At 39.0% G+C, this 13,051-nt stretch overlaps 1 long non-coding RNA gene across 1 annotated transcript; it reads left to right on the top strand.

Annotated features, from left to right (window-relative positions):
* The first annotated feature begins 299 nt into the window (after positions 1–299).
* On the top strand, positions 300–3,736 carry LOC307027624. The gene is made up of 2 exons (XR_013804694.1): positions 300–3,136; positions 3,603–3,736. It is a non-coding gene; the product is annotated as an uncharacterized lncRNA (long non-coding RNA).
* Positions 3,737–13,051: the final 9,315 nt, after the last annotated feature.

A 13,051-nucleotide genomic window follows, 5' to 3' on the forward strand; every position in this document is an offset into this window, starting at 1 on the left:
TTCCCCATGTAAGTCAATGGGAAAAAGTGTTTCCGGGCCCAGCAACCTAAAGGAAGTGTAGTACCGCCGTTTGGCCACAACGTATATACTCAGAGTCCGGGGCACTTCCTGGGGGGTTGGCCCAAGCCCCCAGGAAGTGCCCCTGACTCAGATGAAAATATTTGTGCCGGCCAAACGGCGGTACTACACTTCCGTTTGGTTGCCAGGCCCGGAAACACTTTTTCCCATTGACTTACATGGTGAAAGAGTGGTCTGTAAATCGTTGGATAATTTTTTTAATTAAACTACCCAGTATGAACACTTGTATAGCCCTTATTAAAAACATTCGTTCCTCAAGTTGTAATAATGTGCTAATAACGTTATTCTGAGAGTTATTTCCCTCTGCATTATGAACGCGCATCTAACCCACGGGACCGCGCCGCCCGGCACGTTCATGTTACGTATCCCGACCAATCCGAGCACACTGTGCTCACAGGGAGGGTGGGGGCTGGAGCTATTGGAGCTACAACGAGCCGTTAAAGGCAGAGAGTGAAATTCAGTGAATACACCTAGTTTACAGAGATGCTGTTTGAGAAACCAATGTGAGTTGCGTTTATCTTTACCCATGGATGCACAATATAAGAACGGACCCATATCGTCTTACTGCCATCCCACGGAGCTGTAATAATGGATATATTGCACATGTTTGCTGTAATTCATCATCATACATGGGCTGTATGAATAAATCTTGTACCGTAAATGTTGTATTAAATAAAGTTAATATTACCGACGTTATATTAACGTCCCTGTAGCTTCTTATTGCACTAAGAAGCGTATTGCACTATATATATATACACAGTGCAATCATTCTTTCATGCTAAATGAAGCTCTGTTGCTTGGATATCACTAGATCCTGTCACAACGTAATATAAGTACATAACGATTGATGTGTACATTAGCATAATTACTACCTAGCCGCTATCTGCTAACTGCCACCTCGTTAATATCAAATCCATCATAATAACAAATCATTACCATTCTGTCATGAACGTGCGGTGCTGTTACGTGTACGCAAATTGACGTACTTGATGTGAACGAGCATTTTGGTTAAAGTTGCGCATGCGCTATGAGCGCACATACGGGTACTTCTCAGGCATGCTGGGTAATCTGTGACGTATAAAGTTGGGCCATTTTATCATCATGCGCCAATGAGCAACTCTCATAGGAATGAATGAGGCCCCGCCTCCCACGCTATATCCAGTTCTTATTATACATCCATGGCTTGGCCCCACCGCGGAGAATAAACCAATAAACAGAAGGGCAACCATGACAACCATGCTTCTTCGCTGCTTTTGTGGAGGAAGTTACAGCGCCACATACAGGCTCCTGCATATGTACTGCAGCTTCTCCAGCGGTTGGAGCTAAACGTAGCTGTTTCGTGTGGACAGACACTATCCGGTGAATATTGCGTGTGGACTAGGGATGTGCATCTCCATCACTGAGGCCGATGCGATGCGCATCTCGATACGTTACCACGATACGATACATTAACGATACCTTTGAAACACCAGGCGATGCGATGCGATACGATTCACCCCTGTTGCGATACAGTTCGATACGATTTGATTCAACATTATGCGATTCGGGGCGATACGATGCGATTCAACACGATACAAAAATAATGATACTTCAATATGGTACGACAGAGGATTTTTGTTTTATTCCTTATATGCAGCAAATCATACATTAACAAAAAAGTGCTTTACATATTTGGTACTGCACATCCCATCATGCCGTTTATTTTTTTTCCTTTAAAAGCTCTCCAGAGTACAATTGTATAACACCTCACAGTTAAACAATGTAAGGATGCATTGCTCATGATTAACAATGTGCAAATAACAGCTACCATAGAGCAATGCCCATACAGCTGCCAGCCTGATGTGCTTAACACTCAGAGGCTAACACACCAGTGAGCAGAAAGCATTGGTTTCTATCTGAACAATAAAGAAAACAAATAACCTTTCACAAACAGGTATTTCATAACTGCTTACAGTAAGGAAGACATTTAAATTATTATTGGCCGTCACAGGCTGCTGTAAGCTAAACACCTCTCTCTGACAGAACACCTCACTGAGTGATTTAACTCATATGTCTCACTTTCAGGTTTCTCTTTTCAGCCGCAGACCCCATGTCGCCTCTTTATGTGCGTCGCTAAGTTCCTCGTACTACTTGTGTACTTTAAAGCGGCTCGGCATCGTTAACAATTTGCGAGTGATTTTTCAAGTTGACCGTCTGTAGTAATAGTGCCGCGCCATATACCATCAGGACGTTACTGATGGGGTGCGGCTGCGGAGTGATACTGTGTGTATGCAAGTCCGCATCTAGGACGGATCTATGTATCATGGCTGTAGACCTGTTAAGTAATAAAGATACCTCATACAAAGGTCTACGGATACCTTATTACTCTCCATGACCTGCGGTCAACTATATAGCATAAATGACTATTACACCGTCTTTCTTGAACAATCCGAAGTGTTGCCAAACGTTTGATTTGTAGGTATTTTTCGCTGCGCTGTGTTTCTCTTTCTCCTCAACTTCCGTGTGTGTTGATAACTGAGACTCTCGTTCTCCGTAGTGGCGAAGCAAATATCAAAGATCGTCTCTGCTGAACGTTGACAAGATAAGGGGATTTTATATGAATGAATCGGTTTTTTACCGATGCATCGCGAGTTCAACCCAAACTGTAGCCGATGTGCACTCTTTCAACCGGTGCACTCGCATCTTGAAAGTTTATGCCGGTGCACCGATGCGAATCGGTGAATCTTAACATCTCTAGTGTGGACGGAAGCTTTTTTGCGATTGCGTTTGCGTTAATCCTATGCGTTTCGCCGTATGCGTCCTCGTGGGGCCGGGGCCTTAGTGCTTCACATAAAATACACATAAAATACACAACGGCTGTAGCCTGCTTTAGGAGCTGTAGGTACAGTCAGCGCCGTATAGACTGAGAGTTATGTCATCTCCGTTCACTCCAATGGACCACTTTTTTACAGCAATGGCGGATCGTGGAGCCTCTCAATCGTTCCCCGGAAGTTAGCGCCAAGGCTAACAGAGCTGTAGAGTTGCAGCATAATAGACCGTTCGTGACGGACTTTTAAAGGTAAGAAGAAGCTTAAAGATTTATATTGCGGATATTATCAGTACATCTGATTCAAATTAACATGTGTATTAAAGGATGTCAGTGGATTATCCCTAAATTGGTAGATTTAGGGAACGTTTACAGATAACAGATTAAGCTAGGATACCATACCATAGTACCATACACTATACCATAGTGGTTGAATACACAGTATTAGGAAACACTTTATACTTACTGGACATGTTATACTCATTATATACTGTATATAAAATATGACCAAGAATGTGAGACAACTTTATAGAAATTCATATCACATCTGTTACTGATGCCATTTGTCATACTTTGTTAAACTCACAAATAATAAAGTTCCATAACTTCAGTTGGGAACAAAGACCACACCTTATCTCCCCAAGGCAATTTCCCATCCAATAGGTGTGCTATATAGGTGTGTATAACCCTTTCTCCTGTCTGTTACTCCCTCTTTCAGCACAAGAACCAGAGGGGGATTCAATGGAGCCTGAATACCTGCACTGAGACCCTCACCCTGCACCCTGAGTCTCAACTCTCAGTGTTTTTCAAGCCTTTCCCTGTTTTTTTGTATTAAACAAAACATTAAGCTTTCCCAATGGTGTGGTTTTCGTTTTGTGAAAAAGTGCAAATGCAGTGTTTGTATACAATAACCTAACCTCACATATTTTTTTGCTGTTGGTCATGAAATTGCTCCTGCTGACTTGTGCCAGCCATTTTTTCCTCCGCTCTGTGTCAGTGGGGAAGCCGTACATTCGTACTCCTTTCTCAGAGCGATTTGAGCATCCCCAGGCAGCACAGCAAACCATGGTGGCGACTAGGAGGCAGCACAGCAAACCAGGACAACACGGAGGAAAAGGCACAGACAAACTGCATGATATGCTATTCAATGTTTATTGAATTTCATGTATTTGCAATGGATGTTCCTAAAACAACACATTTAACATCATCATCATCATCATGCTGCTGCTGCTGCTAGTCCTTTGATAGTCACCTGTCGGTCTCCTGTCCTTTCTGAAAGCCATAAAGATGACATTAGTCATTTTGATAACTTGTGTCCTCAATTACCATGGGATTACTGAAACTACCATGAATTTAAGAAAATGGTAGAAATTAATCTAATCTGAATTTTGAAGCATTCCTTTAGATCCCCTCCCTCTAAATATATCAATAAACATTAGAAAGTGATGCTCCTGACTACTATACAAGTTTAAGAAGATAATATTGGTTTGAAAGAATTCAAAGCTATAAATAAACAGCAACAGGGTCTTTAACCAAGGCACTGTTAGCCTAACATGTAAACTAGTTGTTCACACTAATCCTAATATTATCACTTAATATTAGCAAATTCTATTTTATTTTTTAAAACATATTGATGTAAATACATACACATATCGATTTGTTGTATAAATATTGCAACTCAAAACCTTTATTCACTAATAATTACCAAAAGTCGAAGTTCTATCTCCTGTTATCAATGCATTCACATTGCCCGCCATGAACTTCCGGGGAACGATTCTCGTCTGCATGAACCACGTGACGATAACCGTTTTTGGACTTCCGCTGTCGTAACTCTTCTATCTATACGGCGCTGGGTACAGTGTGTGCGTAGATGCAGCGGACAGACAGGTCTCAGTTGGTTTGGTGTCCTCTGCTTACTTTTAATACTTGTAAATGAAACTTTTGGTCCGTAATTTATTTTCCTCATTGTAGCGACCAGAGAGTGGGGGGGGGGGGGGGGGGGTATATCCAGTCTCTGATAGTGTTACGTTATTATGAGAGTGCTCTGTTTGATTCTGAAATTGTATATATTTATTTAAATATATACATATATATATATATATATATATATATGTGTGTCTGTATGTGTGTGAGGAGGGGGAATTAGTGAAATGAGAAAGGGCCAGGGAGAACAGAACCACAAAAAAACACCCATAACAAGACATACAAAACTAAAAACGTGACAAAACATCAAGTTTCGTAACAAGTACGACCTTGACAGGAAGCTACCGTGGTATACAACAGGTTGAGCTGACCAAACAGTTTTCCTCAGTATAATATCATCATTTGGTTTTACCATATAAAGTAATCTAAGAAATTGCCACTACAAGCGCTACCTGTACGTGTGTGTGTGTGTGTGTGTGTGTGTGTGTGTGTGTGTGCGCGTGCGTGTGTGTGCACTCAAAAAAATAACTCATTGGATGAACTCAATTCAATTGTGGGCAGGATTTCCATCCAATAAATATTCGTAGCCCCAACTGAAACTAAAAACATCCATTTAATAAAATTGAATTGAGTTAGTCCAACTAATTTTTATCAAATAAAGCTGAAATAAAATTATTACGTTAAGTAAATTAAATGAATTTACATTTGTCCAACTCAAACTAATATAATTAATTGGTAAATAAATAATGTAAAAATATTATTATTTTTCACTTTCTCCCCCATTAAGACACTCATGAGACAAAACCTAGTTGAGATATTTTTATTGAAAATTCTCAGATAACAATTACACCTTGAGGTGGATAGCCAATCCTCACTTTACTTGTGTAAACAGTGTCAAAGTTCTCTATAAGAGTTATTTGTCTGTCTGCATTTCTTTTTTTATAAAACATATCAATAAACAGACTGAGCAGGAGATAAAAGCAACTCAGAAAAAATAATAATAATGCCAATCATGGATGAGGAAGGTGACAGTAATCCTCAATTCAACATCAATATTTATATACACATCTCAATATTAGCTCTACTTGAAAACACGGAGCAAGATGTAAAAATATTTTTTTTAAAGAACATTTTTAAAGTGGTGCAAATAGCACTCCCGTAACAGTGCCGAAACTGGTGAAAAATGAACACCCAGCTATTCTAGATCTCCAAGTGCCACAAACAACAAAGACACTATAAAAAGGTGGATGCTTTGCACTGCTCTCCAAACAGGGAATATCATTGGGTGGTTTTGATATATAAAAGAGCGCACTGCACAAACCCTACAGTATATTTGGTAATTGAATAAGTGTAGTGTAGCCATTTGCTTTGAACCTACAATTACAAAAAAGCTAAATATTTGTTACCGAAACTTGACAATACACTTGTTCACCTCTTATGCAAACAGCTTGATTTTCAGCTGCTGTATTTTTGCATTCAGCTTGTGCCCATTCAAGTTCATTACGATTTTCTGTAGTTGTCCGGGAAGCTGAGATCAAGGGCATAAATGATCCCCAAGAGCATGATGAGTCCCACAATGACGCTGCCTACGTTTTCCATTACTTTAATGCCTTCGATAACAATTCCCACGTCCTCTGGCCCCCCATCCCCGTTTCTTCGGATCGTGTAAATCCCCATGACTGTGTTGGAAATGTCCCTCTCTGCATCGTCAGCGGCGGAGGCCTGAAAACAACACAAACACGTATGTTAAAGACCCAGTGAAGTGCATGTTTTTGCACCAAAATGAAATGGCAGTTTCATTCCTTACATATCATTGTGACTGTTCATGGCTAAAATAATTTTTAATAATTCATAATTAATGAATTAATGAATTATTAATTTTGCCGTCTGAGCCTAACGGAAGTTGCAGACGATAGTGGCTGTGACGTCACAAGATGTACCCAGTTGCGATTGTAAACATGGTGGAGACTTTGGAAAGTGATACTAGTGTGAGAGAAATGATTGATTTGGACAGCTTTTTGGACAGGATAGATGAGGAAAGTGATCAACCTGGTGCACTTTGAGGGCAACATTAAGAGATTTATGGATACAGCTCTCAACACTCATATGAAACATATATTTCAATAATCAAAAAACATTGGAAGGATTTCTTAACCTATTTTATACAACTAATATTACATAGATGGAAATATTTGTTTACATAGATGGAAATATTTGTTTACATAGATGACCAAACCCACTGAGATAACTTAGGCTACAGTTTACCTCCCTGAGCTGACGTTATCTCTCTCAGTCCCACAGGAGAGCACTCTCCCTCTCCTTATTGTTGAAACAGCTAATCTCCGTTAGCTCCGAGCTAGCACCAGATGCTAACGACAACCCTGTAACTCTCTCAGTCTCTCTTTCTCTCTCTCTCGAATTGACCAGTGGCCTTTATTTATCATGATCAATCAAAGAATCTACGAAACAATGACACCAGCCAGGCTCACCTTCATCTTTTGGGAACAGAAACATCGCCACTTCGGCAGACTTGACATTACTACAGCCAGCGGCAATGCATCGTTTCCCCTGTGTTTTTCATCCCTCTTTCTTCACTGTCGCCTCCATTGTCAGGTTTTCTCGATTGGCAATCACTTCCAGTCGACTCCGACACACTTTCCAGGAAAATACTAGCTCAAAAACGTTGAGAAATTCGACTTTGAAAAAGAGAAAAAATGAACGGTGGATGTAAACAGTGCGGCGGCGTCCATCTCGTGAAGTCACGCAGTAGATCGCAAGCCACGCCCACGAAGGCGAAGGTCGACTGCAGATTTCCCCGGCAAATTCAAAACTCGTCAAATTCGTTGCTATTCCAACATCTTTTGATATGGGTTCCAATGGACAATTTTGGTCATTACTATACGTATTAGCATAACAGATCATGCACAGGTGCACACTTCACAGGGTCTTTAAGTAAAAAGCTGAACCCCACAAACAGAAAACTGTATGAAATATAAATAAGCATTCTTAAACCATCAACTGCAGTTTAGAGAAGCAGATTTGCTTCTGTCTGGCTCGCCTAATTGACCAATACTGCTTTAAACTGAGATAAGGACCTCCAACCTTATCAACATACAGAGCCTGAAATACAGAAATAAATAGTTGTACAAAAATGTAGAAATAAATTAAATCTAATAAAGATAGTTATCCATGTATGTCCTGTTTGCTTATCAACTTTTACTTATTTATTCATACATTTACCTATTTATTTCTATATTTATTATTTTATTCATGTATTTATTTCAGGATCTATTTATTATTTTATTTATTTACTCCTGTAATAATTTAAACATTTATTTCTGTTTTTATTTATCCATTCACCTACTTATTTCTATATGTATTTCAATATTTATTTATTCGAGAATTTATTTATTTCAGCATGTATTTATTCATTTCTGTATTAATTGATACGTTTATTTATTGCCATATTTATTTATTTATGCATTTACCTACTTATTTCTACATTTATTTATTCTTAAATGTATTTACTTCAGCATTTATTTATTATTTATCCCTGAATTAATGTATACATTTATTTATTCATTAATATCCATATTTATTTATTTATTTCCTTATTTATTCCTGTATTTATTTTTTCATTTATTTATTGATAATAATTATTATTATTTTTATTTTTATAACGCCTTTCAAGAGACCCAAGGACCTTTACAATGGGAAACAAAACAACAAAATAATAATAGTCACAAGGATACACAGGTTAGATACTTAAGTAATACACACAAGCGAGAAGTTGACATTATAGACATCTAGCCTTGGGTATGAATGGTGGTGTGCCATAGGATGTTCTCATTATAAATACATGCCATGGTATTAATAAGTTAGGGTAACACTGTTCAACGCTACATGGGAAAAATATTGTATAAACTTACCAGATACTCCTTGAAGAACGAGTCTGGATCTTCAGTTAGGTATATTACAAGGCTTCTAAGGATGCACTCCCTCCTGGTGTTGATGTTGTCACACTAAAGCAGAAGCAGGGTCGACAAATCAGGACAGAATTTAGTTAATGTGGGTGCGACAGAGCGGTTGTCTGAAGACCAGAAAGGTCAAATCAGTCGAAATGCCCCTAAGCAGGACATGGTATCTGACGGAAAAAAAATGGGGGGGGGGCTCTGCCGCAGCACGTTAAACCCTGTGCGACCGTTATTAACATTTTCACAGAACAGAAGACACACTTACTGGAGCCCGCTGCACTGTAGGCCAACGCTGTAAATACTTCTGTATAAATTAGCTCCTGTCTCTTTTGCTTTATTACAAGTTGACGGGAGTTCTGCGTTAGCTTTAGCATTAGCCATTGTGTTGAGTGTGGAGACGATATAAGGGGACTGCGGGAGAATAACCCAAATCTAACAAATTCAAAGTGATGACTCTTTTTCTAAAGGTTTACCTCAAGTACGAGCAAAAAGTATGCAGCATTAAAACTACTCTGAGAAGTCAAATGGAATCAAATAAGTAACTTAGGCCTACGTTTCTGCACAATTGTGGGTGCCTGCTTGTGAGTGAGGTTACCCATAAAAGACTCAGCACATATATTATCTCATTATTTAGATTAAATATTTGGCAGTAAAAAAAAGACCAGTGCCTAAACTCAACTGAACTCCTACAGTCCTCCTCTGCCTGCCTGCACTAAGGCCAGAAGAGATGGACAGACCTGAGCATTATGATAGAAAATGGCGGCGCTTACCTCATGCACTTTAATTACTCTTTGCATTTTTTTGGTTGGATATAAACTAAATTTTGGTGTACTGTGTTAAATGAAAATAACATTAAATCTAATATAATACAATCCACTGATCTCCATTATCCAGCAGGTATTCAATGCTACCCACATGTAGCAAGCTAGCTTCTAGCTACCAGTTATCTGGCTAGCCATAGCTAGCTTGCCGTTTACAACTAAAAACGGAGCAAAATATAACACGGTGGTTTCAAATATTCTTGTCGATATTACTGTATGAAAAGGCATTACTTGGAAACAGGGTACGTTCTAAACTACTAGAGACTACTAAAAAACTACTAAAATACTTACCAAAGAATAGACTTTCCCCAGTCAGTTTCCACAGTCAGTGTCAGAGAAAAGGAGGCAAAAGACAGAACGGATGTGCGCATGCGCAAAGGGGATGTGCAAAGGGGCGGTCCCCAGATGAAAACAATTAATTTTGAGTTGATCTGTCCTAAATACATTTAATAAGTGAATTGATTAAACTAATTTGTGTTACACTAATGAACTATAGTTAGGTTTATTTCTTAATTAAAAATATTTAATAAAGCGAACATTTGTATATTGTGTCAAGTCTAAGAAGGGCTTGAATCGTTTTTATGAGTGTGTGTGTGTGTGTGTGTGTGTGTGTGTGTGTGTGTGTGTGTGTGTGTGTGTGTGTGTGTTCCTTTCTTATGACCCAACAGTGAGACAATGACCCTATTTCAAATGAATCAGGAACATGAAACAAATGAGTAGTTATATTCATGCTGCATCAATCTCATTAGTATGCATAACAAAGTGACAGGTCACACCTCCCCCAATTATACAAATGAGCTAAATCCCCCTTCCCTTTGTTCGAGGTGTGAGATCCCAAGTTGGTGTGATATCCCAAGTAGGTGTGAGATCCGTCGATAGGAGGGGGTGATGTGTATTTACAGGTGTGAAAAGCCCCCACTGTTGCGCCTTATGGTGTATAATAAAAAATAATAAAAAAATGTTAAAAAAATGCTGGTTCAATAACATTAGTATGCATAAAAAGTGACAGGTGGGCCCGCCCCCAAGTGTCTCTGTGTGTGTGTGTGTGTGTGTGTGTGTGTGTGTGTGTGTGTGTGTGTGTGTGTGTGTGTGTGTGTGTGTGTGTGTGTGTGTGTGTGTGTGTGTGTGTGTGTGTGTGTCTTATTTTATTTTAGCCCCTAAAGAAAAGCCCACCATAAACATAATAATTAAAAATAGTATTGATGTATATTACCACTTTCCTTCTTCATCAGACAGCTTAGATTCCCGTTAGAAAGGGGCTAACATCTACTCTCGTCTCAAAGCCTCCTTCCTTCTGCGGTGATGCAGGCAAATGCTGCCCCTCTCTACTATACTAAAGTCACCATACAAACTTTATTGTCCTATCTAAATTAGATTAAGGTTTTAATATGATTTGTGTTTACTAGCTATGAGGAAGTCTCTGTCTACATTGCAAGGATTAGACTGATGGTTGTAATTTTTTCGAGCCATTGACCTGGCTAAGGGTTTATAAGGATATCTAGTTTCTACAGCAAGAGAAAGGTGATGAAGAACCACCCCTGGCATTTCTTCTCTGCGTTTTCCTGACCTGGATCTGATCCTGAAAAACTCTGGTAAGTACTTCATATAATTATTAAATGTTGTATGTTGTGTGTTAAACAACCTCTGTGTATATATTGTATTTATTGTGTATTAGCACTATGATTCATAATGGTTTTTAAGTTTTGGGGGAGACTGTTAACTAATGTTGAAGCACTTTAGTGGATGGGATGGAGTCTCACACAGTGTCTGTGAAGGTGTGTGTGTGAGTGTGTGTGTGTGTGTGTGTGTGTGTGTGTGTGTGTGTGTGTGTGTGTGTGTGTGTGTGTGTGTGTGTGTGTGTGTGTGTGTGTGTGTGTGTGTGTGTGTGTGTGTGTGCGTGCGTGCGTGTATGTATGTGTGTGTGTGTGTGTGTGTGTGGGGGGGTGTGTGTGGGGGTGTGTGTGTGGGTGACTGTGAGAGCCTGGCCCTGCCCCCTCCTCCCCCCTTCCTGCCATCTTATCACTAGACAGAGGGGGGAGGGAATTTAAAAAACAGTTAGCTTACACTTGTATTTGTTCTCTCTAAAACACAGTGTCTGTAAAGGTGGGGGAGACTGTCTCCCCCCCCCCCTTCCTGCCATCTCTCTGTTTCTGCTGATGTGTAAAATATACAACAAAACTTTTTATATACTTACTCTCTTGTTAAAAGGTGAGGAAGTTTGCAGCGTAAGCCAGCCATCAGTGTTCTAGTTTTAAGGTTTCGCATACCTCAAAGTGTGTCTAAAAGTATCTTGGCAAGAGAAAAATGTTATTTTAACACAACGTTACTTTTTTCATATTTTTTCAACATACTGTGATATTTTGTTTTAGTCTTTCTCTCCTCTTTCCATTATATTTTTGAAAAACTACATAGTGATTTTTAGCAAAATACAACATGCAACTAATACATTATACAATATTACGACTTTTTGCGATATTTTCAACACAATATACTTGTACTTTTTTTTTTTTTGTAGGGCTTCAAGATATTTTGCATGTCATGCATAAACACGGTGTCATCTTTCTCGAAACTGATGTGCTGTCTGTTTTACAAACAAGTTATTTTTCTGCTTCTTCATCCTCTGAATTTGAACGTCAACTTGTCCACTGGAGTCAGAGCTTTCTGAACTTATTTCTTAACAGCACTGGGCATTTTTGTGTTGTATTGTGTACAGTTGAAAATGCACAGTTAAACAGTCAGGCATGGGGGGTAAAATGTGTCTCCTCAGGCTCTCTAATACATAGTCATCTCTCAACCCCCCTGCCTGCCTGCTTTTCTTTACTTTTACAGCCTCATGCCGACTGCAGGGCCATGGAGTGTTAAGAGCCTAACAGGCAGCTCATTGTGGAATAGCCCCCCAACTGAGATACGGGATTGTCCCACTCTCAATAGTTTTAAAGGTCAACTTAAAGAATGGTTGAGCAACAAACAGACGTGTAATCACCGCTAAATAAATGCACTTTAACACAGGGGTATCTCCTCTTGCACTTTATGTAGCGCTTTTATCTTATCTTGCACTTTATATATCATAGCTGCTACATTGTCCTGCCATGTGGTAAATGCTTGTATGCTGCTCATGCTCGTTATGAATATCATGTATTTATTTTTGCTGTATATATAAATGTCATGTTCTTATATGCTGTTTGTTGCTTTTTTTATTACATTACTTTTATTTATGTCATTATTACAAACTTTATTATATTTATTATGATCTGTGAAGAGGATGTAAGTTCACAGGTTCAGCAAGAATACAATACATTACAAAGAAGTACAGAGAACAGCAGCAAGCTACAACTACTCTGTACACTAATTAGAGTTTGAGTGGATCCTAGATATTTGTATTATTCATGATCCATTACTATATAACCAACTATGTATGTAAGACTTAAATAGTTACTAGGGTTGCCATT

Source organism: Notothenia rossii, assembly GCF_949606895.1.
Source record: "Notothenia rossii genome assembly, chromosome: 1".
Taxonomy (NCBI): Eukaryota; Metazoa; Chordata; class Actinopteri; order Perciformes; family Nototheniidae; genus Notothenia; species Notothenia rossii.